This window comes from Peromyscus californicus, unplaced genomic scaffold (assembly GCF_007827085.1).
Source record: "Peromyscus californicus insignis strain IS unplaced genomic scaffold, ASM782708v3 Scaffold_4__1_contigs__length_199733344, whole genome shotgun sequence".
In the NCBI taxonomy this organism is placed as follows: Eukaryota; Metazoa; Chordata; class Mammalia; order Rodentia; family Cricetidae; genus Peromyscus; species Peromyscus californicus.
The window spans coordinates 122,418,822-122,446,008 of record NW_026294562.1 but is presented as its reverse complement, the minus strand read 5'-3'; the positions used below and the strand labels follow the sequence as shown (position 1 = coordinate 122,446,008).

The following is a 27,187-nucleotide window of genomic DNA, read 5'->3' as shown; positions in this document are numbered from 1 at the left end:
CCTGGCCCGTTCCCTATGAAGAGACATTAACCTCTCTGTCCAAGGTTCCCACAATACCATGCCTGGGACCTTCCCTAATTCTATCTAATTTCATCTCTGGGATATGCCAAGACTTGGAGCCTGGGCATTAGAGCTGGAGAAGGAATTCAGCCATACAGAGATTGGGAGCCTTCAGTTAGTATTGCTGTTAAGGGCTATGCTTTCTGCTTCCTGGGGGCTGGTCATCTGCACTCTGCAGATGCTGCTCTTCCTTCGGGTCCTTGACCTAAAAGACTGATGGAAAGGTCAAGGATGCTCCTGGGTTCACCCCAGTGCTCCTCAGAGGTGGACCTGTGAGGGGCTGCGGCAAGGCTGAGGCTGGAGGAGCAGATGGGAGAGCAGAGATGACACTCAGGTTCATGAATCCTTGGAACTCTCTCCAACGGTTTTTTTTTTTGTTGTTGTTTTTTGTTTTTTTTTTTTTTTTTCAGGACAACCCGGAGGAAGAATTAAGAGAAATTCCGAGAGAAAGGACTCTTCCAACCCTGGGAACCCTCTGCCTCTTTTATCCCAGCTCACAACAAATAAAAGTTTGAAGATTCTGTCTCTAATAATTTTTTTTTTCTTTCTGGGTAGATAAGAGTGAGGAGAGGAAGATTCAATCACTAGCAAAGACAGCTCATGGGGTATTGAGGTGTGATGGGGAGTTTGGAGTGAGAAGCCTCAGACTATGGTCTCTCTTACCTGGGCTAGGGTCAGGAGGGTAGCCAGAACCTAGCTTGTGTTCAGGTATAAGTGTCGACATAGGAGTGGTGGAGGTTCTGAACTGGGAACCCGGTCCCAGTGTACTCCTAAGCCTCAAGTAATGTCTCCTCAATTTTCACCATGATCCCATAAGATGATCACATTTTCCACATTAGGAAACCGAGCCTCAGAGAGGCTTAGACACAGTCAGAGCCACACAGTTAGGAAACAGTGGCCCTGGGCTCCGGATCTCTATGAGCAGAATGGGAAGCAGGGGGTCATGAGGCTCGGAAAGCCTTTGACAAGTTTTTTCATGTATGCGCAAAATTACAATCATGCTTTCATCAGTTTTCATTCTCACAGGCCCTTGTACCCCAGACAATAATTAACACTTTCTTGCTCCCAGCACAGCTCTAAGTGCTTGCGCAGCCCTAAATTACATTTAATCCTCAGGCGTTGGTGTGCGTAGCTGGGCACCGTCCATCCTTATCCCCATCTAAGTTACGGAGAGGGTAAGAACCAAGAAGCTGTTCAAGGTGGCCGGCGTGAGTGTGAGCGCTGCTGAGATGTGAGATGTCAGCAGTGGAATGCCTGTCTGTCCCGTCGCCAGGCGCTTGCTTACCCACTGCCTCCCTAAAAGCTTGGTGGCTGGCCAGCTTGATTTGACCCCAGGATCCCAAATGAAAAACTCTCGCCGGCTCACAGCAGCCGGAACCACCGAGTAGTTCGAGCCAGAACCACCGACTACCAGGCGGCACTCCCCGGGGCGCCCGGATCCTGCGGCCAGAACTGCAGGCTGGAGCCCCCGGGCACCGGGAGGAGCCAAGATCCTGGGCTGGGAGGAGAGGACTAGGAGGCGGGCGGCACAAAGAGCTTTTTATTCAAATTTGTTTAGAGTTTCGCGAATTTGCATGAAAAATGTGTGAGAAAAGCCAGCTCCGGTGACCTCATCCGCACCTGCCATTAACGTTCAATTAGCGGCTGAATAGTGCCTGCCGACGCGACGTGCAGAGAATCTTGCCTGCCCCGCGCAGCGCGGCGGCGGGCCGGGCGCGGGATCGGGAGGAGGGGCGCGGCGGGGAGCAGGGCTCCGCCTGGGGCTCGGGGCCCCGACACCCAAGGCCTCCGCACCCTCAGTCTCAAGGGAGCCCGGAACCCCAGGGCCCTGGAGCGCTGGGCGGTTTGCAGCGACACTGGGCCCTGGAGATCAGGGCTCCCTAGGGTCCCAGCGGAGTGCAAGCTCTCCGGCCTCCCGGACCGAAGGTGGCGGGCGAGCCCTGTCCCGACTCAGACAAGCTTCCTCGCCACCTTCCGGACAAAGTGTCAAGTACAAGTTCAAGTTCAGGGGCAGGCCCCAGGAGGAAGGAGGGTGGGGGGAGCCATCCCCAGCTGCCTTTGTTCTCCGGGATAAGCGCTCCCACGTCCCCCTCCCGGGCGGGGCCCGGCAGATACCCCCGCCCCGCCCCGCCGCGCCCCGCAGCAGCCGCCTCCTCCCGCCCGCGCGGTGCCTGTGCCGGGGTCCCGGCGACCCTACTCAGGGCCACCGAAGGGTCTGGGGGCTCGGGGCGGGGGGATGCGCCGTCCGAGCCCGTGGGAGCCTCCCCAGGCCCGCAGTCCCAGCAGCAAACTGCGCTTGGTCGGATGGATGCCCGCGCGCGCGCGGAGGTAAGGACCCTTGGCGGGGTTCGTCTGCACCCCCTGTGCCCCGCCCCACTCCGGGCCGGACCGACCTAGACCAGCAGCGTGATCAACTGCGCGCTGAAAACCTCCAGGTTGGGCCTCACGGGGGCGCGCTGCCGCTCCAGATCTTCGAGGGTGCCAGACTTCGGGGGGATGGGTACTGGGTCAGGGGCGCCTTGCGGAGGCTGGGAGAGAACATTGATTGGCCTCTTTCCCAAGGGCTGCTGATTCACCATCTTTCTTGCAACACTCTTCTGGCCTCCACGCCTGCATCTCTTTGGCTTCGTGCACCTCAGATTTTAGCAGGGAGGGAGGGTACCAGAGCTAAAGGATATCTCCTCAGACTCAAGTCCCCTTGGGAAGGAGGACTGAGGTGTGCCTGCGGCTTAGCTAATAGAGGAATCACTCTTAGCTAATAGAGCAGTGCACACTCCTTCCCCTCTCCGCGATACCTAATTGAAAGTTCTGTGACAAACGACGGTTGCTGGTGTGGGCTGAGGTGGGTTGAAACCCAGTGTCAATGCCGTGAACTTTATTCTGCCTCTAAGACCTCCTTCGGTTCCTACATGCTCGGTTCTGGGACTTTCCGAGTTAGGGGTTACCCTTTCCACCCCGCCCTCTTCTAAACTGAAAGGACACGGAGGGCTGCGTCAGCGCCGCCTTTCACTCTCCTCTTCTGGATTGGACGTCGTTTATGCGACACTGCTTTACATACTGTCCCAACATCCATGATAGTCGGTTTCTGAATCCACAGTAAGTTAAAAGTGGGGAGTCAGAAGTGTGTGTTCCCCATTCCGCCCACCATGCTGCTTCCCGTGTGTTTCTTTCCTTCGTTTGGGGGGGTCTCCTCCCTGGTGTCTCATTTGTGGGACACTGCCTGGCCAAACGTTGACGAGTTTCTCCTTGTTCAGGATGCTTGTTCAGATCTCTCTCTCTCTCTGTCTCTCTGTCTCTCTGTCTCTCTCTCTCTCTCTGTCTCTCTCTCTCTGTCTCTCTCTCTCTGTCTCTCTCTCTGTCTGTCTCTCTCTCTCTCTTTCTCTCCCTCCCTCTCCCTCCCTCCCTCCCTCCCTCCCTCCCTCCCTCCCCCCCTCTCTCTCTTCAGCTGTACTGTCAATATTTATCAATAAGTGAAATGGTTTATGGATAGATGAATTTTTAAAAACGATACAGCATCCATTTAAAAAGCTTTAAGTTTGCATTTGTTTTGGTTTTACTACGCACTTCACGGTCAGAAGCTCTCAGCTTCTCAGTCATCCTTCTGTTCCGTAACTTTCGGGGTCTCATCCGCAAGCAGGGGCCATGAAAAGAGAGGATTAAAAGGCTCTTCCAGGGGTTCTATTAAAAAGAACGGGAAAAAATTCAGTGGGAAAAAATGCTTTACAGTATCTTGTGAAAGAAGTAGCAGAAGGGAGCCCCTTCAACACCATGCAGCTCTTCACTCCATCTGACTGAGCGTGGGGTGGCCTGGAAGAGCTAGGTGCTTGGGACCCTCTGACAAAGCCTTAGTGTGCCCTGAAAGTGGAGGTCAGCTCCACCAGACCTGTCACCAAAAACTCTGGTGTTGTTGGTTAAATACACACACACACACACACACACACACACACACACACACACACACACACATATCACTATGTAGATCAGGCTAGCCTCAGACATCTACGTGCCTCTGCTTCCCAAGGGCTGGCATTAAAGGTATGTGTGACTATGCCCAGTTGATCACCAACATGCTCATGAGAGAGGAGTCTGGGAAGAAGTTTCTATTCCTTAAAAAGAAAAGAAACCAAAATAGCTTTATATATTTATTTATTCGATGAATATGGGTATTTTGCCTGCAAGTACATCTGTGTATAATGTGAGTGCTTGGTGGCCTCAAAAATCAGAAGAGGGCATCAGATCCTCTGGAAGTGGAGTTTCAGACTTACAGATGGAAGTGAGCTGCCGTGTGGGTGTGGGAATCTAACCTGGATCTTTTGAAAAAGCAGCCAGCACTTTTAACCATTGAGTTATCTCCCTAGTCCCCTAAATGACTTTTCTTTGTTTGAAAATAAAAATCTATGGAGGCAGTTCTAGACTCTTTCTCTTCCTCAAGGGGAACTTGGGGCTAGAGGTTTCATCCACCTGATTCTCCCTAGGGGATTGTGATGTCTTAAATGAACCTCTTTTCCCTCCAACAACTCCTAGTTCATAAGTGGGTAAATAAGGACACACTAGGCAGCCACAGTTTGCAAAGAGTGGCATAAATTGAAGGCGTTGATCGTGATGTTATTATTTGTATGTATCTAATCCTGAAGTTCTCTCAATAAAGGACATGGATCTTGTTCTTAGCCCCCTTTGAAGAAGAGAAAAATGACTTTACCATTTGCCTCATGACTAGGAAGAGGTGCAGGTGGTTTACATGTATGGCTATGTACATGGCCAAGATTCTGACTTGTCCCTAAAGCCTCTCTCTGAATCCTTATTTGGCTCCCTCTTCTTTAAAAACCTATCACTTTGGTCAAATCTCTATTTCTTCATCTGTAAAATGGGCTTGCTGATGGGTCTCAGACTTGCGGTGAGGGTGATGCTGTTTCACTGGATACCCGAGAGGAGACATTATCAATGAACCCATGGGTGGCAGACAGTCTTGTGAATATCAATCATCTCTAATAGTTGGTACTGTCATTTCCCTCCCATTCCAAAACACAAGAATTTGAGCCTCTGGGTTGGTCTCTTGGTGCTTGAAGAAAGCAATGGGGAAGACTGGATCTGAGCCTAGGAAATGACACCACCCATAGCCAAGGAAGACTCACTGATCTACAAGGTCCTAAACCCAGACACTGAGAAAGCTCTGCCCTCTAAGCAGGTTGGGAGGGGCAGACATTGAAAAAAAAAAAGTCCCTATGGATAATTGAAAGACTTACAGACCAAGATAGAAAACTCTCAAGGGGGTAGATCTGAAGCATGTTCTTATTTTCTCTCTTAGTCATAGACTGGTTAACCATCACCTCTGGATAGAAAATAAGACTAGATCCTGCTACCAAAACAAATCCTGTCACTGGGCTGGCTACCTCTTCCACCTTTTGAAAAATTAATGTTTATTTATCCAGGGTTTGTCTTGTGCCAGTCAGTGTTTTAGGTATTGGGGATGAAGCAGAGAACAAAACAGAAGTGCCCTTGCCCTGTGGAGCTGGTGTGTGTGTGTGTGTGTGTGTGTGTGTGTGTGTGTGTGTGTGTGTGTTATACAACAGAAGAGAGAACATCGGGATAGCTATGTGAGCTACAGGTCTACTCCCTGCCTCTGGGCGGGATCCTCCATGGTGAGACCGGTCAGTTGGGATTCTCTCTCCTTTACTCATCCTTGTGAGCTGAGGACACACAGCCATCTCTGCCTGTGGTCGTTAGTCAGGAGAGAAAGACTGACGGGACTCCTTCTCTAACAGGCAATAAGCAAAGGCCACTGGGAAACTAGATCAACGGTAGAGGCACTTACCCAGTACATGTGAGGTCCTGGGTTCCATACCCAGTACCCAGTACCCAGTACCCAGAACCACAACAAACAAGATTCCAACCATCTGACTGGATGTGGGTGTTTGGCCCTTCCCCAAGCAGCAGTACAAGAATAGAAATAATGACATTCTGTGGTAGAGACCAACAGGACCGGGAAGGGTGGAGCTGTGTTCAGAGGTCTCGGGAAATTACATTAATAGCTAACCCGGGTCACGTGTATCAGCCCATTTGTGATCACGATGCCAATACTGTTATTAATCTGTATTAGTAACATCAAAGCACCGAGACAGAGTAAAGTGGCCCAGAGTCACAGTGGGAACCAGCAGATCAGAGTCAGATGTGAATCCCAGGTAGGCTTGCATACTGAACACATGATCTAACTGCTTATCTGGGCACTGGGGACGGGTTTCTCCCCATCTGAAATCTACCCCCTAGAAGGTCCTAAGAATTGTGGAGATTTCCTTCTGCTACTTTCTGTCACAAGTTTCTGAACTTGTCCATCTGTCTGTCTGTTTGTTTTGAGGTAGAGACTCACTCTATAGCCCAGGCTGTTCTCCAACTTGTAGCAATCCTCCTGCCTCAGCTTCCCAGATGCTGGAATTACACACCCAGCACCCCTCCTACTTCTTTAGAGATGCCAGGAGCCTTCTTTTGCAACTTTCCGTCTCTTGGCAGATAAGGAAACTGAGTCTGGGCAAGGACTTGCCTGAAGTCATGGTCAAACTAGGCACCTGCACTCAATCATGGTCTTGGCAGAACTCGATCAGCAGGTGCCAGCCAGGCTGGAACTGAATGCAAAGGCCTCAGAGGGAAGAGCTACTGCCTGGACTAGAGACTGTTCCAGCCTCAGCTGCCCACACTGCTGGGCACGTTGGTGCCAGTAGAGCAAAAAAAGATGATCCAGATGGTCTTCAAGGGCTTCAGAGGACCTGAGGCGCAATGTGCCCAGAGAACCAGAACCATCTGGGAAATGCCCTCTCTTTGGAAGGAGGAGAGAATGTCAAGGCCAGTCTGAATTTGAAGTCAAAATGCCAGGAAGAATGTTACATGTCTTTCTATGCTTGGGGAGCCTCAGTTTCTATCCATTCTCTGAGCTTCCATTTCTCATTGGTTGAAGGAAGACAAAGACACCTCCCTGAGCCTGGTGGGTGCCAAGAGGAAGTGCAGGAGAGGAGGGTGAAGGCGCTCTACCAGGGGGAAGGTGGATGGGGGACCCTGCTTACTTCACATCAATTCAATAATTTCGAAAAATTGAGTTCTAGACCAGAGACTCCATCACAAATCCAGAAACAGGATGCAAAATGGTACAGAGGGTACAGGATTGGGGAGGAGGAGGCAGGGATGTACTTCCTCTGAGTTCCTGTAGGCAGGATTCACCAGAGATCCACCTCGCCCTACCCCAACCCTGGGGTGGTGGCTGGTGCTTTCTGGTTAGAATTCTACTGTAATGATGGATGCCAGTTTAAGTCAAGTTTTTGGGATTTTCCTGGCAGAGATGGAGGCTGTATCACCAACTAACTGAAACACACAGTATTGGTGACACAGCCAGAGTAAAGTAAAAGTATTTTGTCCCACTCCAGTCACCCCCAAATCCAGACCCAACTCTTCTTGGGTGAAAGATTTCTGCCTCTGTTGACTCTGAGGTCAAAGTTAAGAGCACCAGGTCTGATTCAAAGAACCATTTTTGTGCCCTGCTTTTGCATGGCAGCTCACAAGGCCTGCCTAACTCAGTAGACTGAGGGAGACACTTGAAGCCCCGTGGCAACTGACCTTGCTCAATGAGCTTTGCTGGAAGCCAAGGATGCCCACCCAGGCCCTAAATTAGTCTGCCGCAAGATGTATTAGCCCCAAACTCTCCTAGAAAAATAAACTTAGTAGAGGACTGGCCAGTCAACTGGGGGGGGGGGGGACTGCGACCATATCCAGCCATCTCTCTTTTTCTAAGAATATTATTATATTATGTTTATTATATTGTTATGGTTTGCTTAAAATCCTAATGTGAAAGAAATCACTCAGGGTGTTGGTACCAACAGGCCCTCCTCCTGAGCACACTGATATCGATTAGTGTTGGAAGCAGCCAGGTGGTGGCGGCACATGCTTTTCTTCCCTCGGGAGGCCGAAGCAGGCAGATCTCTGAATTCGAGGCCAGCCTGGTCTACAGAGTGAGTTCCAGGACCACCAGGGCTACACAGAGAAACCCTGTCTCAGACCAAAAAAAAAAAAATCTTGAAAGCAAATATATATATGTATATTCATATATATGTACATATATATGAAAGCAAATATATATATGTCTTCGCATGCTTCTTTGGTCTACCTCTCACGGTTCCAGTCTCTCATTTCCTGCCTGAATTTGAGGCCCCAAGTAGAGGCCAGCAGTCACCTTGCCACTGGGACCCGGCAGAGCCTGTCTGCGGATCTGTAGGTCTTGATTTGCTTCCTGCGCGCAACGGTGCAGGGTTCGTGTCCTTTTAGCCTGGGAACTTCAGAGGAATCCCAAGTTCCTCCGTCTCAAAACATTTACCCAAGGTTGTCGGGCAGAAAGCTGTTCTTACCGGGTTGGCCAAGCAGCTTAGCGCAGTGCTGGCTGCATCTGGACCTCTGGAGGCTCTTCTGGCAGTATTGTTATCCTTCTTCCTACCGTCTCTTTGGCGCAGGGCGTTTCCAGAAGTAACTCCCCCTGGAACTCTAACTCAGGCCCTAACAGGAGACTTGAAGGGAAGCGTTTCCTTTCTTACAAGCCTTCTTTCTTACGCATGGTGGCTAGCTCGCCTCGCCCGCCCTGCCCAAAGCTGATGGCTGTGCAGTTAAGGCCCTTGGGCCCTGACTCCGACCTTCCTTCCTACTGTCCTTCTCTATGTCTCTGCCAGTGGCATTCACAATCAGGGTATCGGATTTGCCTCAGAATCAGGTTTATCGTATCTCTATAATTTATTCTAACCTGGAGGTTCCAGAAAAGTCTCTCATGGATGTCAATATGTACAGTGGGCCTCAGAAGGGAGAGCTGTCGGGTTATTCGCGATGGGAAATGTAAAACTTGCCTGGTGGTGGTGTAACATCAGTTCCCTGCCCCTCGTTTCCCATCATCCTGAAAGAATTTTCTCCTCAAGGGGAACCCAGCTTGTTTGAAACCCATTTCTCCTGTCTGATTCTGTACGCTGGAGATAAGTTATCTTAGCAGGCTTTTTGAAACGATTTAAAACAACAGCAACAGAGAGCAATCCCGACAGGCCCCAGGAGGACGCACACCACTGGTGTCCCCGACCTCGGGACATCAGGAACACGCAGCAGCCTGGGGTCTGGCCCACACAGACTGCCCGGCCGGCCGAGGACCGGAGCTGCGGGCGGCTGGTCTGCGTCCCGTCCCGTGGCTAAGCACAGGAGAGCCCGCGCTCTGCGCCCGCCCGGGTCGGCTCCCGCCAGGCTCGCTGGGCCGAAGTGAGGCCGCGCAGAAGCTAGTGGGACTTAGGGATTCCGCAGCCCCGGGGAGGGCGAGACAGGGTTTGTCCCACGACCTTGGCGCCAGCAAACTGGAGAATGAGACAGACCCCAATTTTCTCCCTTTGGAGTTGAAACAAAACCTGAAAGCCCGAGCTGGTCCGCACCGCCAGAGGTGGCGCCTCAGCGGCGGGTGCCTGACCGGTTCCCAGGCCTGGGTTCCACGTCCCGTCCTAGTTGTCCAGTTAGTTAGCTGGTTAGCCAATAGTTAACTCCCAGGCGACATTTATGTAAACGCAAGGCCAGCTCCCACGAGCCTCGGCGGCCTCCAGCCCGAAAGCTGCTCGGCTGGGCTCCCAGAGGAGGGTCGGAGGGAAATTCCCGGTAATTAGAGGGGAGGTTTTCCCGGGGCGCCCCTCTGTGATGTGGCCTTGGCTCCAGAAGAGGAACAAAGGGCTAAGGTGCCTGCGCTCGGCGCGCCCTCCGGGCCCGCGCGCCCCGCATCCCGCCCCCTCTCCGTGCCGCGGCGGCCGCGGGCTTTGTGCGCTGGGGCCGCGCGCCGAGCTGCACCTGCCCGGCTTTAAGTACCTTGGCTAGGCAGCGCGGGCGGCTGTTCTAATCGCCATCTCCAAAGTACCTGCTCATGAATAAACACCAGCCCCATTTGTCAGGTACTTAGCGCTCATTGTGAAAGGGAAATTGGTCCTTTTCTGAAAGTGTCTATCCTCAACCCATCTGCACAGTCCTGGTTGCAGAATTTCCCCCACCCTTCACACACACACACACACACACACACACACACACACACACACACACACACACTCACAACACGAGGCTCCTCCAAGCTAAAATAAACTCGCTTTTCTTCCGGTAAGTGCGTGATTGAGCCGCGACAATAGGCCGAGAGGAGGAGGCCGCTGGGTCAATAGCCTGCGTCTCTCCCATTGATAGGAAAAGTCAGCACCGCTCTGCGTCTGCCACAGGGGCTTTGCAAGTCGTACTTGCATAAACCCGCAGACACGCTGCCCAATGGGTTTCCCCGGACACTGGGCAAAATACTGGAAGCAGAGGTCCGAGATGTCCGATAAATATTCCTACCAACTTTGGTGCCTCACCGTACTGTCATATCCCCCACTTTTTCCCGCTCAGGCGTCATATTTTGATCTGGGTTTTAAGTCTTGGGCATTTGTGATGGAGAATATAAGAATCCGGATAACACAATTTGCAAACACCCAGGCCAGTTGCGAGGGATGGGGTGGAGTGGAGCTTCCAGGAACCCGGCTGCACCGAAAAAGTAAGCTTGCATCCGCATCTAAGGGTTCAGGATGTACGGAGGTGGGAAGGGATAGCCTGCCCTGCCAATACATTCGTGCTTGCCTCCCAGGAGGCACAAAAGCTGAAGCTAACAGCTATGCATTTTAGGTTCACACGAAGGCGGGAGAGTAAGCCGCAAGTAGCCGGTTGGCGTCCTGGGGGTACGCTTCTTTTCCACCCATACATTCTCGCCGACGACGTCTGTGCTTTCTGTGTGCCTGGCGCCTGTTCCCAGGACTTTTCCCAGGGTGGAATTCGTCCAGATGCACAGCGATTTTCCAGACCTGCGGACAACCACGAGCAGCTCTGAAAATGAAAGTGTTTGCTAAGGGGAGAGTTCTCTAAATGAGTCGAGGGAAGTCGCTTTGTCTTCATTCAGCTCTCCTGATTTCGTTCAGTGTTTACAAACACCAGCCCAGAGCCCTTACACTAAGCCCAGCTCTGACACCCGGCCCTTGCGTGGTTCATGGTGGTGGCCACGGGATTCCGGGATCTGAATGCTCTAGATGTTCAGATATGCAAGACTTGAGTGCAAATCCCTGGGTTCCTAGAGCTCTCCTTTGACACTAAACGCCGGTGGCCTTTGCCCACCCGGTTTCCAGATCCTTGCCAAGCATTAGGAAGGAATTTGGGGCTTCTGTGTTCTGTGGGTGGTGCGGTCAGTGGTGAGCCCAATAGTGGAGGTGGGACTCTGCCCGTGAACCACATGCCTAGGCCAGGTGAGAGAGGAGACTGCTGCAGGCTCCTCCAGGTAAACCGGAAAACCATGGCTGTCGTGGAGTCCTTGGCTAGCCCCACACTTCCACCCGAGTGCAGAGACCAGACTTTCCAGATCCTATCCAGTCCTGGCCAAAGAAACGAAGTCGGCATAGCAGAAACTCAAGTCAAACACAGCCACTTACTTGAGGAATAGTCTAGAAAACAACAAGCTCTTGGTTCTCTTTGTCATTAGCAGGTGGTAGTTGATAAGAGGATGCATTGGAGTGAGGGCAGACACAGAAGGGACAAGTGATTTTAGGAGACAGGTTTAAAAATAGGAATAGCTAAAAAGCAAACAAACAAACAAAAAAAAAAACCCTCTCTGATGTCCACCCCAGGGGTTCAGGATCGGAACCCCACAGGACCCTTTAATTTGGAGAAGACCCTTGGAGAGGACTCCGGAATCCAAATTAGCTGGCCTTATGTGTCAGTGTTGGAATGTCTTATGGCGAGTGTGTGTACTTCTTTACAAATTTGTGGGTTTGGGGAGGCTGATGGTTGCAGGAGCTGAGTGGTTCCCCTGGGGCAACAGATCGGCGGGACCTCAGATCACAGCAGGAGCACGAAGGGCTTTGAGCCGCTCCCTCCAGTGCTCAGGCTTCCATTTTCTGGGTCAAACCTTTGGTGCACATCCTTGCTGTCCCACAGGAACCAGCCCCACTCCTCCCAAAGGCCAGGGCGTGGAGCCGAGTCCAGCGGGAACAGCAGAGCAGAGCAGAGCTTCAGACCTGGTTCCTCCACCTGGTGGGGCAGCCGGATCAGAGGCCTGGTGCAGCTGCTGGGGAAACAGGGCACCGTGGAGACGCTTCTTCCTGGACTCAGGTCTCACAGGAAAAGCCTGGAGTAGATGTCTCTGCTTGTGCTCAAACCACCACCCTCCACACATCTCTACAACACAACCTTTCCTTCCCAATTCTCACGGCCTCTATCTTGAGCCCTGGCCTGTTAAAGCCTCAGTGAGGGCCAAGAAAGAAGCATGAGGCTCTCTCATGCTGCCCAGGGAGCAACTGTGGCCCTCAAACATGGTCATGGCATGTGGTGCTGGTACTTCACCTCTAAATGGGTTTGAAAAGGAACCTGTGGTCCCATCCTATCTCCTTCTGAAAACCCCTTGATTCCCTGAAAGGATTCAGCCTACACATGGCGAATTTCATCTTGGGGCCATTTGCCTTTGCCAGGGCCCCTGCTCTGGCGACATGCTGCCCACATAGCACTTACAGAAGCTGGGGATGTAGGCAGGGAGGATCTTCACCTGTGGTGCAGGGCAATGCCCTCATTCTCCACAACAGAGCTTGCCAGCAGAGAGAACTGGCTGTGGTCTCCCTAGACCCTGGTTCACCACCCAAGGGCAGGCTTCTGCAAGCTTCTGAGCCCTGCCCTTCTCGGTCTGTGGTGGGTAAGAAATAGGGTCTTACTTTTTCTAGGGCTTTCCTAGGCTGCCTGGAGTGTCTCTGACCACACCAGAGATCAGCAGCCAGGGCCGACTCCGGGTGCTCATACTCCACCCAACCTCGGGAATAATGCCCTCTACACACCTTCACCCACTAGCAATCTGTGTGGGATGGAGGAGGCAGGGTGTTTTCTAGACCCCTTACAGACAAGGGGCTGCAGTTCCCTGCCCCACGACGGTTTAGTTTAGTGGTCTTGGTTCCACGCTGGCTCTGCAGTTTTCTAGCTCCTCTCAAAGTGGAGCGGAGAACACAGATGCATAGATTTCACTCTTTGGACTCCCGGGGTCAGGTCCGCAGCTGCGTGTGCTCGAATGGTCTCCTCCAGAACCGTCTTTTACAGGTCCGCCGGCAGAGGGCGCCCTGGGAGAGGAAAGGAGCGGGTTTGAATGCCTTTCCTGGGTCCCTGGCGCCACACTGTGGGGCTGGATGATTCACAGCCGCACCTGTCATCACTGTATCCCAAACTGGCAGTCCCTTGGACAAAGCTACCGAAGCAGGCCTGAAGGTGGGTGGGAAGGAGGCGTTCGCGCCTACGGCAGGAAGGATGCGGGCTACTGCTTCACAGAAGATCTTTTTATAACCACGTGAACACTGAAGGGAGTCATTGTTAGGCACACTGTGGAGGTGTGTGCGTGCCAGCAGTGTGTGCATGGGTTCACACTGAGTGTGCAGAAGCAGGGGAGAGGCAGAAGGTGTAGTCCCTGGGATGGCTCTTAATTCTTCTGTGCTGTTCGAGTTTGTCTAGAACATTTAGTTCAAGTAATCTCTCCTCTTTGGTGGTGGGGATGGAGGCAGGGTTTCACTAAGTAACTCAGGCAGGTCTTGAACTCCTGATTTTCCTGCCTCAACCTCCCTAGGGCTGGGGTTGCAGGTATGTACTCCACAACCCACTTGAGCATTCCCTTAAATGGCAGGAAACTGAGGCCCAGAGACTGGGACAGATTTATCCAAGGTCCTGCTGCAATTATAAACAGTATATATAGTGTTGACTCAGCTAAGGCTGGCGAAAAGCCACCTCTCAGCTGTCATTGGAGCACCAATATCCTCTACTGTTAAACAATGAAACTGTACCAGGTCGATGCTTTTGGGTCACAGTTGAAGGTGTGTGTGTATGTGTGTGTGTGTGTGTGTGTGTGTGTGTGTGTGTGTGTGTGTGTGTGTGTGTATGTATGCCACCCCAGCCCGCTCATGTCTAGGAGGAAACATATCCCCATTTGAGAAGAAATGTGCCTTTTGTGCCTTATGCCTGAACGTCTATAAAGGACTCTGGGTACCTTATTTGGTGGCTAACACCTGTAATACTACTACTCCAGAGACTGAAGAAGGAGAATTGTGAATTTAAGGCCAGCCTGGACTACATAGTGAGTTCCAGGCTAACCTGGGCTACATGCTGAGACCCCATCAAAAGTGAAGAGGGAAGGAGAAAAATGTGTGTGTGTGTGTGTGTGTGTGTGTGTGTGTGTGTGTGTGTGTGTGCTGCGTTTGCTTATGGGAGGGTACATGTGTCTGTATATGTATGAAGATGTATTTGTGCCTATGAAAGTGTGCATTTGTGGAGTGCTATGTGTAAAGGGTGTAGAAGAATAAAGGGATCTGTGTGTCTGGGTAGTGTGTTCATGTGTAAAGGGATGGCTGTGACTTGGGAATAACTATTTCTTCAGACAGTGGGTGTGGTGGGTGTGACACATTTCTATACCTTGTCCTCTACTGCCCACCGACCCCTACTCTCTGTTTTCCCTGCTCCTTCAGATGAGCCCTGGAGCACACTCATCCCTGAGCCCCAAAGAGAGGTTGGGAGGGTCGTGGGGTGCTGGCTCCAGGGTGTGGCTGTGTCCCAAAGCCCAGCAGGCTCCGAGGGTTGCAATTAGGCAAAGCTTCTGGTCTGCAGAAGGAGGAGGAGGATTATGGCAAATTCATTTCTGTTTTCCAGCCCAGTAAGCCTGCAGCATGTCCCTGATGTTAGCATGAGAATGAGCTAGGGCTCTGTGAGCCCCTCCCCACCGACCTGCTGACCCCTGTCCCCCCACGTGAATAGCAGGACTCACGGCCTGGACAGCCTCTCGAACCAGTGCTTGCAAAGCCACGGCTCCTACTCAGGGTAATTTAATATATTTTAAGCCCCCGGCGGCTTTATTTTCCCTCCTTTTTGAGTTTGTTTTAGGCATTCAGAGCTCTCACCCCGTCATTAGACAGCCTTATTTGACGGATGGAAGGAGCTGCTATGAGACCACAGCCCTTTGTATCCCCCACATAAGCTGGGCTTCCCCGTAATTAGAATGGTATTCCCAGCCATTGAGGCCTTTCATGAGGCGGAACAAAAACTCCCCGAGATGAATATCCCCCAACTCTCAGCCCCCTGGATGGAAAAGGGACTGTGAGTTAAAGGGACTCCTTGGGGAAGGTAGTCTGTGACCAGGGACATCTGAGATCCTGCCAGGAGCAGAAATTTAGAGGCCACAGGGAGTGGGCTCCAGACAAAGGTTCGTCAGGGTTTTCCCCAGGTGCTTCGCCAGCCCCAGGACCTGCTTGGCTCAGCCTTTGTGGCAGAGGACCCGTATATACTCATGGGGTTGTGGGTATGGTAGTAAGCAAGAGTGCACATGTAACTATACAGCCACCTGGATCTCACTTAGAAATGACTGTACATTTAAACACACAAATACACATATCGAAAACAGTTACTTTCATAAGGCTTAGGATTATATTGTAAATAACACGCATATGCATGCATATATGGACACATGCATGCTCAGAACAGGACCACATTGTCACAAGCCAGGTTGGAAAAGAGTAGTAAATGTACATACATGTCACGTGCACTGTCCTCCAGACATAGAACCAAATTGCGCTGTGTCTTGTCTGTGCGCGCGCACACACACACACACACACACACACACACACACACACACACACACACATACTCACACATGCACACCCAGATCTTCTGTGGCAATGGGGCATTAACCAGTTCATGTGCCCTGAGGTAATTCCATCCTTTCCTCCCAAGGATACAGACTTACTTCTGGCCTCCTTCCTAAACCTATGGTTAGCCTGTGTTTAAATACAGATTGACATGCACATCCGTGTGTGGATTTGTGTACATTGTCTGCTCATACTGACACAGGAAAATACTATGGAATGCTATGGAACCAAATGCTGTTACGTTTCTAGGGTAAGCCTCACGATTGACATTCAAGAATACCTAATGTATATATATTAGGTGGGTTGGGTTCTTCTCTGGACCTCAGATCTCCCACGCCTTTGGGAAGAGGAAACCTCTTTTGGGGGGCGTTTCCACTGGGTTAGACTTTAAGAGCAAACAGCAGGCATGAAGCTGTATGGCCAGTCAGTAACTTTTCCACAGGAGAAGCTCAGAGGGTGCTCTTTATTCTGACAAACCCAGGTTTCTAAGTGGCACCCAGGAGAAGCAGTTCCAGAGAGGAGCAATAAATGCCCCATTTCTGTGAGGATTTAAAAAAAGAAGAAGGAGTGATCACAAGCCACAGATGCTGTGGAGGGCATGTATCAGTGAATTCAGCTTCTAATCTGTGTCAGATCCCACGCACAGGGCTTGGAATACGGTGGTGAGTAGTGCACGCTGTTAATGCACAGTTATGGTATAAGGTACCAAGAACAGCCGGGGCCCGGAGAAAAGTCATATAATGCATCTCTGGCTTCCATACCGGAATGTCGGCATGAGAGCCTGGAGTGGCCCTTTTAATATCCCCTGTCCTGCTCACAAGTGTGGTACCTGGGAAGTTCCCGTGTGACAGAGAGTGGATTAACTGTTCTCCGAGCTTCTCTCCACTCTAAGACTTCATGCGTATGGCCATGGGTTTCTCACAGGGGCGCCCTTTCTCACAGGGGACCCACGACGCAGCACTTTTAGTCCAAGTCAGAGCTATATGCAGGACCGTGGTGAGGGCAGCCTGCTGGAGTCCCCAAGACCAAAGATGAGGCTGATGACCCTGCTTTGGCAGAAAGCATCGAAGAGAAGTGAGTCAGTTCTCAAATGCAGCCAATGGCGTGTTTATTTTTAATTTTGGTTTTGAACTATGTGCCTGTGTTTGTGTGGGGGTGTGTGCGTATGAATGCAGCTGCCAAGCTGCAGAATGCAGAGGTCAGAAGAGGATGGCAGATCCCCTGGGACTACATCGTGAGTTCCAGGCTAACCTGTAAGATCTCCTTACAGGTGGTTGTGAGACACTGGACAGGCCCTCAATAAGAGTACTATGCACTTTTAACCACGGAGCCTCCTCCTCTCCATCTCCCATTTGCAAGTTTTTTAAACCTTATCTTCTCTTGGAAATGTGGGTGACCTTATCATGCTGTAACAGCTGGTGGCACAAATGATCACTGAAACCCCAGCATCTCTATTTGAGCAAAACACTCCTCTCTTTCTCTTTGTAGAAAGAATTTACAAATGGTTATTTAGAGATTAAGGGGCATTTGGAGGTAACTTCTAATAGGTTCTCTATTATTTTTAAAATTTTATCTATTTTTAGTGCATTGATGTCTTGCCTGCATGTATGTCTGTGTGAGGGTGTTGGACCCCCTAGAATTGGAGTTGCAGACAGCTGTGAGCTGCCATGTGGATGCTGGGAATTGAACCTGGGTCCTCTGGAAGAGCAGCCAGTGCTCTGATCCTCTGAGCCATCTCTCCAATCCTGTGCTTTTTAATTATTTAATTTAATTGAATGCTTGTATAGCCCTGGTTGACCTGGAACTTGCTGTGTAGACCAAGCCTCTCTCAAACCTGCAGGCCATTCTCCTGCAGCAATCCGTCTCTCGAGTGTTGGGGTTACACGTAGGCATGCACCACCATGCCCAGCTCTTGTTTGTGTGTTTATTTATTTATTTTGAGATGGGGTTTCTCTGTGTAGCCCTGGCTGTCCTAGAACTCACTCTGTGGACCAGGGTGGCCTCGAACTCACAGAGATCCACCTGGCTCTGCCTCCTGAGTGCTGGGATTAAAGGCGTGGGCCACCACTGCCTGGCTTCTTTTTTTGTTTTTGTCCCAATGTTCCTTGCTATAATATAGGGGTTGGGGGCCTTGGCTCTGGGAATTACCCAGGTTTAAAACATTTCCCAGTTTTATGTGGCCCTGGGTACTGATTTTTAGGGCCTGGATGTCTTCAGTTTTAAAGTGGGGATGATAACAGTCCCACCCCAATGTGATGGTTGTGAGGGTTAAATGTGCTGATATCCAGAGTCCATCAATGTCTCATACACAGCAAGTGCTCAATTAGGGTTAGCCATGGTGCTTAATACTAGAGTTCTCAGTGAGTATGTATTGGGTACATCAGAGCACCTTTTAATTTTAGCCTTTGACTTCAGAATAAGGTCATGTGAAAATAGCATCTTGGCAGCCTCTCATGGGTTACTTGGTCAGAGTCCGGGGTTGGGTAGGGGAGAAAATTAGAGGCAGAGAATCCCTTGAAGTTAAAACATGATTTCAGGGATGGGGCATAACTCTGCTGTAGAGCACCTGCCTGACATGTGTGGTGCTCTGGGTCATATTACTAGAGTATAACAGATGATGATGATGATGATGATGATGATGATGATGATGATGATGATGTTCTGGGTCATATTACTAGAATATAATAGATGGTGATGATGATGATGATGATGATGATGATGATGATGATGATGATGATAAGGAAGAAGAAAGAAAGAGAAAGAAAAAAGTAAGGGAAGGAAGGGAGAGAGAAAGAGAGAGGGAGAGAGAGGGAAAGGGAGAGAGGGAGGGGGGAAGGAGAGGAGAGAGAGGGGGACAGAGAGAGGGAGAGAGAGAGACAGAGAGAGAGAGAGACAGAGAGAGAGAGAGAGAGAGAGAGAGAGAGAGAGAGAGAGAGAGAGAGAGAGAGAGAGAGAGAGAGAGAGAGAGAGAGAGAGAGACACGAACAAGCTTTCTGCATTGGCTCAGGTTGTTACCGCGGGAGCCAGCAGGGGGAGCCCAAGGCGCCGGAGCACGCAGGAGCCAGGAAGGGACCCAGAAAATTACACGTGACCCACCACCTACTGTGTGCAGTGTATCTGAAGGAAGGCAGGGAAGTTGGGGGCTCCGGTGACAAAGCACGATGCCCTAGGATAAATGTAGAAGCCAGACTTCCCTAGCTCAAGGGCCCTTTCCCTGCAGCGCGGCCTGGCTTTGGGTGCTGCAGAAGCCTGGGCAGCTGCAAGTTCAAAGCTGAAGACAGTCCCCAGGCCACCCTATGGAGTTGGTGATGACCTGCACTTAGCGGAGGGCACAGTCTCTTTGTAGTGTCCCAGTGTCGGCTCAGAGCAGGCACCCACTGCTACCCCTCACTGCTGGATGGAGGCGCGGCACAACTGTCCCCACACGCTGCAGCGTGGAGGTGAAAACTGCACCCAGCCCCCCTCCCTTACACACCCCTGCACAGTCCCAACTCTGGCAATGGCAGGGCTGCCACGTGGGATGTGGCCTTGACGGTGGGTGTCATTCCGGATTCTACTTTTTGCCACGCCAGATTTTCTTGTCCACTACCTTGAGCTGGCAGGTGGAGAGCGGAAAGACGAGCTAATCCAGGACCCTGGTATGTATATCTGCTAAAATGAGGGCAGCTATGTGTGCACGTAAGAGTTGTTTTCACAGATATTTTTAAATGCTGGAGCCCCTGACAGTCCATCATTTCAGCTAATTAAAAATCAGTTGCCTCCCGGTTTCTAAAAATGCCAGAATTAGAAAGACGTGGAAGGGCAAAGATGGCAGACTTTTTTTTTTTTTTTTTTTTTCCTGGCTCCAGAGCAGACAGGCATGCCCTAGGCAGGGTGCGGTCTGGCATCTGGATCTGGGAGGGAGACAGTCCAAAGGGACTCCTTTGCTTGACTTCCGGTGTGCGCAGGTGGAGGGGTCACCGAATACAGGGTCTCCTGCTGTAACACCGTGGAAACTCTCCCCAGACCTCGTCCCTCTCAATGCCCCTTCTGGTACTTCTGTCCAGCAGGATCCAGAGCCTGGCTCCTGCCCTCTCAGATGCTCAAGCATATGTGGGTTGGAGTCCCCACACTCCGCATTTCCAGCTGGGTTATTTAACCTCTTCTACCCATTGAGCCAAAATACCAGCCAGTTGGGAGATGCAGACTCCTTGTGGAAGGCTGTCTGGACACCGTGGTGGGAGCATTGCTGGAATTTTCTTTTATTTAATCCTCCCTCACCAGAGAAGTCTCATTCTCCTGGTGCTCGGGTGAAGAAGCCAATGTCTGGAAGAAGGGGGTTGGGGGATGGACATTCTTGTTCCTGGGGCCGTGAGTAAAAGTCGTTGGTAGTTCCCTAGACCTCTTTAGAATTAGTTTCTGAGACCAACCAGGCATGGTGGTACAAAGCCTGTAAACCCCAGCATTCGTAAAAGCTGAGACAGGAGTTCCAGGCCAGTCTGGCCTATGTGTGGTAACACCAACAACAGCAGTTCCTAGGGGTGACAAGGGACATCTATGGTGACTGGCTGAAGGCTGAGGTCCCTCACCGGGGGTCTCGGTTTAGGGAAACGGAGAAAAGTAGGACAGTTGGCTTCCAGGCCTCACTTTTCCCAGTGGTAAAGTGGGATTGCCTATTTTTCAGATGAGAAATTGTTTTTCCGCCGGCACAGTGGCCATACCTGAATCTGCTGCTGTCTCAGGGCACAGTGGCCATACCTGAATCTGCTGCTGTCTCAGCCAGTAACCGCAGCTCCTCAGTCACCCGCCCACTTCTCAGGCAGTGACCGGGCAGGATCCGCCTCCTGCCTCTCCCACCAAAGGTTCCTAACTAAATCTTTATCATTCTATTTGTCAATAAGACTCGGGAGTCAGAGACTGGAGTGAAAACCTGCCAGCTCAGACAGGCTGAGGAGCAATCAGCTGGCCCGGCTTCCAGATAGAGTGTGTCCTTCCACTCCACCAAACCAAAAGAGACCGCCACACTCAAAGTCCCTCCCACCTGCTTCCTATGCATCTCTCTATCCATCTTCTCGACTCCCTCTGACTCCCTATGATGACTTTCTGTCAACTAGTTGCTGGCTCCACCTCCTGACCCAAGAATGATTTTATTTAATTAATGCAAATGCAAACCCAGGGTTCACAGTGTGATCGAACAGCCCACAAGGAATGGTTGCTTGGGGCTCAGCAGAAGTCAGAGGGTCCAGAAAGTTTCTGAGAAATAGCTTGCCTGGGGGCTGGAAAAAAGATTCTTCTAGGTGTCTCCTTGGGTAAACTGTCCCCAAGAGAGCCTCTTGTCTGGCTCTGGGATCGGTGGCTCATTTCTGGTTCCCTCCTTGGAGGGACTTGGTTGTCCCCTATTTCAGAAGTAGAAAAAGTAAGACTGAGATCGTCAAAGTGGAAATTGTCTTCACGGAGTGATGGAGGTAAGAGAGAAAGTTTCATTAGAGGCCTCGTGGCTTCACAGTCACACCAAGAAACCTGGGCCCGGGTACAACCTCATTTGTGTACTCACCCACTGTCCCGTAAGGGTAGGGTAGTTACAAAGTGGGGACCGGATCCATTTCAGGGACTTCTGAGGACCAAGTGAGTGAGTACCAGCACCCAGCCCGGTGCAGAAAGCACCAGGGAAATGGAGAGGACGTCCTGGCTAGGGAGCCAGTCAACATGCTGGCCAGGGAGTCAGTCAGTGTGCTGGCCAGGGAGTCAGTCAGTGTGCTGGCCAGGGAGTCAGTGTGCTGGCCAGGGAGTCAGTCAGTGTGCTGGCCAGGGAGTCAGTCAGTGTGCTGGCCAGGGAGTCAGTGTGCTGGCCAGGGAGTCGGTCAGTGTGCTGGCCAGGGAGTCAGTCAGTGTGCTGGCCAGGGAGTCGGTCAGTGTACTGGCCAGGGAGTCGGTCAGTGTGCTGGCCAGGGAGTCAGTGTGCTGGCCAGGGAGTCAGTGTGCTGGCCAGGGAGTCAGTGTGCTGGCCAGGGAGTCAGTGTGCTGGCCAGGGAGTCAGTCAGTGTGCTGGCCAGGGAGTCAGTGTGCTGGCCAGGGAGTCAGTGTGCTGGCCAGGGAGTCGGTCAGTGTGCTGGCCAGGGAGTCAGTGTGCTGGCCAGGGAGTCAGTCAGTGTACTGGCCAGGGAGTCGGTCAGTGTGCTGGCCAGGGAGTCAGTGTGCTGGCCAGGGAGTCAGTCAGTGTGCTGGCCAGGGAGTCAGTGTGCTGGCCAGGGAGTCAGTCAGTGTGCTGGCCAGGGAGTCAGTCAGTGTGCTGGCCAGGGAGTCAGTCAGTGTGCTGGCCAGGGAGTCAGTCAGTGTGCTGGCCAGGGAGTCAGTGTGCTGGCCAGGGAGTCAGTCAGTGTGCTGGCCAGGGAGTCAGTCAGTGTGCTGGCCAGGGAGTCAGTCAGTGTGCTGGCCAGGGAGTCAGTGTACTGGCCAGGGAGTCAGTCAGTGTGCTAGCCAGGGAGTCAGTGTGCTGGCCAGGGAGTCAGTGTGAACCTGGACATTGGCGGAGAACTCTTGGTTTCCAGCAGGCTTAGCACTGTGGCACAAGCATTATTCAAGGAGGGTTCCTAGAGGCGACTTGAAGGGAATGGCTAAAGTGGGGGTCTCACTCTTGCTCTCTTTTCTCTCTCCACAGGGAAGCTGAAAGACTGGGAATCTGGAGGTCACTTCTGAGTATGGAATCTGGAAACCCTTCAGGTCTTAAAACCTTGCTCTCAGCACGTCGATAGAGAAGGTTCCAGAGAAGAACCTAAGTGGGCTCTTCAGTTCCAGGGAGCCCCAGTGGCACCATCCAAACTTGGAAAAGGAATCATGTTGATCACCAGAGATAGAATCTCATCAGAACTAGGCTGCGTGCAGGGGAGGCAAAGGGCAAAGGGGCTCCTGGATGGCATCCCACAGAGGCACAACTGTCCTGGAGGGAGGATGTGGCCACAGGTGTGTGGGTCAACGAGACTACCCTGTTCTCTGGAAGACCTGCTGCACAGAGCTGCAGGGCAGAAAGCCCTGTGGTTAGAGCTGGCCAAGCACTCTGTCACTCATCCCTTCCCGCAGCCCGTTGCAGAGTTGGCTTCGTTTTTAATTCTCCAGCCTCGGGAGTGAAAGATCTAGTTCAGAGGCCTTGACCTGTGCCCTCCCCGACCCCACCGCATGCCGCATGCCGGATTCCCAAGGTGTGGAGCTTGTGTGGGTTCCCAGAGGCCTTCGGAGGCTGCGCGCAGTAGTTTTCTTCCCTTTCGAAGGCAGCAAACGGTTTTCAAAGGTGAGATATTCCCAGAAGGAGGATGCCCAGGCTCATCCCCCAGGATGCCCTGCTCTTGGACGTGGAAAGCTTGATCAGTCCGGTTCACAGAACTGTGCTCGCCTAGCGGTCGAGAGCTGTTCTTTTAGTGGTGCTGAAACTCAGGCCCCCACTGCCGGTCACCTACAGGCGGGTCTGTGGCTCAGCCGCCGCCCTCCTTCCTACTTAGAGACACAGCTAAATGACTCACATTTTTTGTTATTTATTGTCTGGCAACAAATCCCGGCAGCCACCTAATGGGTCTCACTGCTTCCAGTTGTTCCTTCCAACCTTTCCCCAGTCAGCACTCAGAAAGATTTTCCTCCTTCTCCCTCTTTATTGATTTTTAATTAAAAAAAATTATTTTTAGCCGGGCAGTGGTGGCGCAAGCCTTTAATCCCAGCACTCAGGAGGCAGAGCCAGGCGGATCTCTATGAGTTCGAGGCCAGCCTGGGCTACCAAGTGAGATCCAGGACAGGCTCCAAAGCTACACAGAGAAACCCTATCTCAAAAAAAACAAAAAACAAAAACAAACAAAAAAATCACTTCTTTTTATCTTTTGGGTTTTTTTTTTTTTCTGAAACGGAGTTTCTCTGTGTAGTCCTGGCTGTCCTGGAACTCCCTCTGTAAGCTGGCCTTGAACTCAGAGATCTGCCTGCCTCGGCCTCCTGAGTGCTGAGATTAAAGGCATGCACCACCGTGCCTGGATGTTTAATTATATACATTATATATATAATATATAGAATATTTGGCTTGCATGTATGTCTAGTGCACAAGGAGGGCCAGATGAGGGCATTGAATCCTCTGGAACTGGAATTACAAACGGTTGTGAGCCACCATGTAGGTGTTAGGAATCAAACCCCCGTTTTTCTGGAAGATCAGCCAGTACCCTCAACCACGGAACGTCTCTCCAGTCCCTCTCCTTTTTTTTTTTTTTTAAGACATGGCCTCATGTAACTCAGGCTGAGGCTGGTCTTGAGCTCCTGATTCTACTGCCTCTACCTTCCAATAGCTGGGATTGCAGGAGAGCCATGCTTTGCCCAATGTGCATGTGCTCACGCTTGTCCCCTCTCCAGATGCACAAGCCAGGCGAGCATTGTATCACTGAGCCACACCATCAGCACTGGAGTGGCTCCTTCTTCCCCTATATCCTCTTCTCTCTCTCTCTCTCTCTCTCTCTCTCTCTCTCTCTCTCTCTCTCTCCTTTTCTCTTTTCCTTTTTTGAGACCAAGTCTCAGTTTGTAGTCCAGGCTGGCCCGGTACTTCCTGTGTAGTCTGAGATAACTTAGAATCTGCAGTCCCCTTGCTTGTGCCTTACAAGTGCTTGGCTTACAGGTATGAGTCACCACGCCCAGCTAGAGTGGCCTTTTCAAGGGGCACCTAAAATCCATCTGTAGTCTTCATATCATTCCCGATAAAACAAAGTCCTTGCTGCAGTCAGGAGACCCCTTCTGATTTCTATCAATATCTGGTGCCTGCCTCCTCTCGCCTGTCGGGATGGAGCCACTGATGAGCCCTGGCCCCATTCTGGTGTATTTTGAAGAGAAGGCCATTAAGATTTTTACAAGGAAGCCGGGTGGCAGTGGTGGCGGCACTCGCCTTTAATCCCAGCACTCGGGAGGTAGCGGCAGGCAGCTCTTGCAGTTCAAGCCAAGTCTGGTCTACAGAGTGAGTTCTAGGAAGCCAGGGCTACGCAGAGCAACCCTGTCTTGAAGAGCAAACACAAAGATTTGCCAAGGGATTGGAGGAGGATCGTGAGAGGAACTGCGGAGTCAAGGTTGTCTGCGGTGGTATTTCTTATCTAGACCTCCGTATCTTCTTGCTTCCAGAACCACATCATGGTGAAGACGGCCGGGAGGCTCTGGTGGCAATGGAACTACCGCTCGGGTCTTTGCCCACCCCCCTGGCGTGCTTTACACTCCTTGTTTCAAGTGAGGAAACACGTCACAGATGTGGAGTGAGCGACCCAAGGTCGCACAGCTGGAAAGTCACAACTCCAGCTCCAAAGAAACATACACGGTGAGCCCACGGACTTCATCTCCACCAGAGGCATTGTGGTGCTGGTCCTGGAACCTGACTGCCTGGGTGTAATCTCAACTCTGCCAGCTACTACTGACTTACTCTCTCTCCGTGCCTGTGTTTCCTTATCAGGGAAAGGCGATGGGTTGTAACAATGTGTCCACCCTGGCTAGCATCGCTGTGAAGACTGAAGGGGATAATGTGTATGACCGAGTTGGCATTGTGAAGCTATTATCACTACTGTTCCCACTGCTCCAGGTCTGAGCTCCCCCCCCCCCCCCCCCGGCCATGGCGGGCAAGTCCAGAGGGTGGAGAGAAAAGCCAGGCTGAGAATTTCTTGCCTCATCATCCTCGATGTGCAGGAGCAGAGAGGGCAGAGGACAGAGGAGGGGCCGCGTGACTGCCTGGGCTGCTGAGCAATTTACTGGAGAAGCTCATTTGGCAACTCTGATTCCAAGTTAATTAAAGATGGCCACCAGGGGTCATTGCCATGGTGACAATTAGGCCAGAAAGAAGCCTCATTAAGGTGCGGTTTTAACTAGGCCAGCGTTTTTAACCTAAGATCTCTGGGAAAGGGAACTAGCGTGCTTCCCGTCCTTCCTCCTTGTTCAGATCCATTTCCAGACAGCTCTGGATGAGCAAGGAGGCAGTGGATGGGTCCTGGGCTGAGTCCCTCTGAGTCCCAGCAGGGCAACAGGTTTCTCTGTGACACTCATCCTGTCTCTCCAAGGAGGCTGGTGGGCAGAGGGTGGAGGTCATGAGGCCAGAGCAGGCAGAGAGAAAGGGGATTTTGTTCAGAGTGGTACAGGAGTCTTTTCCCATAATTTGGAAATGTGGACTTATCACCCAATCTGCTTCCCAAACTGAGTGGGGTGGGGGGTGCAGTGGGTGATAACATGCACATGAAGGGAGCACATGAAGCTTATTTCTCCTGTGTTGAACTGAGAAGCATCTTAAAGCATGTCTCAGTTCACAGCGATGTAATGTGTTTGAGTCAGGCATGGTGACACCCCACCTCGTATCTCAGCACTGAGACAGGAAGATAGCAACAGCTAGGCCAGCCTCAGCTACAGAGTGGGACCCCATTTCATGGAGGTGGACTGGGGTTGGGGAGAGGGAGCCTGCTGAGATGGCTCAGCTGTTAACCTGCTGTTCTTACAGCAGACCTGCCTGAGCTTAGTCCCCAAACCACATAGCAGCTGGCAATGTCCGTAACTCCAGTTCCAGGGACCTGAGGCCGTTTCTGATCTCTATGGGCACCAGACATGCTCACAGTGCATTTACATACATGAAGGTGAAATTATCATACCCATAAAATAAAAATAAATTAATTTAAAAAATCAAGGGGCCAGGCAGTGGTGGCACACGCCTTTAATCCAAGCACTCGGGAGGCAGAGCCAGGCAGATCTCTGTGAGTTCGAGGCTAGCCTGGTCTACAGAGCGAAATCCAGGACAGGCACCAAAACTACACAGAGAAACCCTGTCTTGAAAAACAAAACAAACAAACAAACAAAAAAATCAAGGGGCTGGGCTGGAGGTATGGCTCAGTGCTTAAGAATAACTGCTCTTCCAGAGGACCTGAGTTCAATTCCCAGGACCCACATGGCAGGTAGCAACTGTCTGTAACTCCAAGATTTAACACCCTCACACAGACATACATGCAGACAAAACACCAATGCACATAAAATAAAAACAAATAAATTATTAAAACTAAATGAAGTGGAGAGTAACCAAGAAAGACACTTGGCTTTGACCTTTGGCTTCTACATGCATGTGTTCAATGTGCACTTGAATGTGTACATGAATACACCCAGGAACACATGCACATGCATACAGCACACACAAAGAAATAAAATGTATTTTTCTTCTCTTCATAGTAATATAAGTGCATAGATGGCAATGAGAAGTCCCAGGAAGTCACAAAAAGAGGCTGTACCCTGCTGTACCCCACCTCAGACACAATGTCTGTTGACATTTTCCGTGTGATAAGTTAAGCACAGGCTACAGGATTCAAAGAACGGAGAAGGGGAACATGGACCTTGGTGTCTGTGCCCTTTTCTACTGTTTGTATTTTATCAGAAAAATGTCGAATAAACGGCAGTGAAAATACCAA

The 27,187-nt window shown here is 51.3% G+C and overlaps 1 long non-coding RNA gene across 4 annotated transcripts; it reads left to right on the top strand.

The window, feature by feature from the left end:
- Positions 1–1,621: 1,621 nt before the first annotated feature.
- On the top strand, positions 1,622–27,187 carry LOC128095106 (uncharacterized). Of its 4 annotated transcripts, XR_008213155.1 has the most exons (4): positions 14,637–16,435; positions 16,716–16,847; positions 22,411–23,037; positions 24,885–27,187. It is a non-coding gene; the product is annotated as an uncharacterized LOC128095106 (long non-coding RNA). The 4 variants fall into 4 exon arrangements; XR_008213153.1 differs by lacking the exons at positions 14,637–16,435; positions 16,716–16,847 and adding an exon at positions 1,622–2,388; XR_008213154.1 differs by lacking the exons at positions 14,637–16,435; positions 16,716–16,847 and adding an exon at positions 2,427–3,156.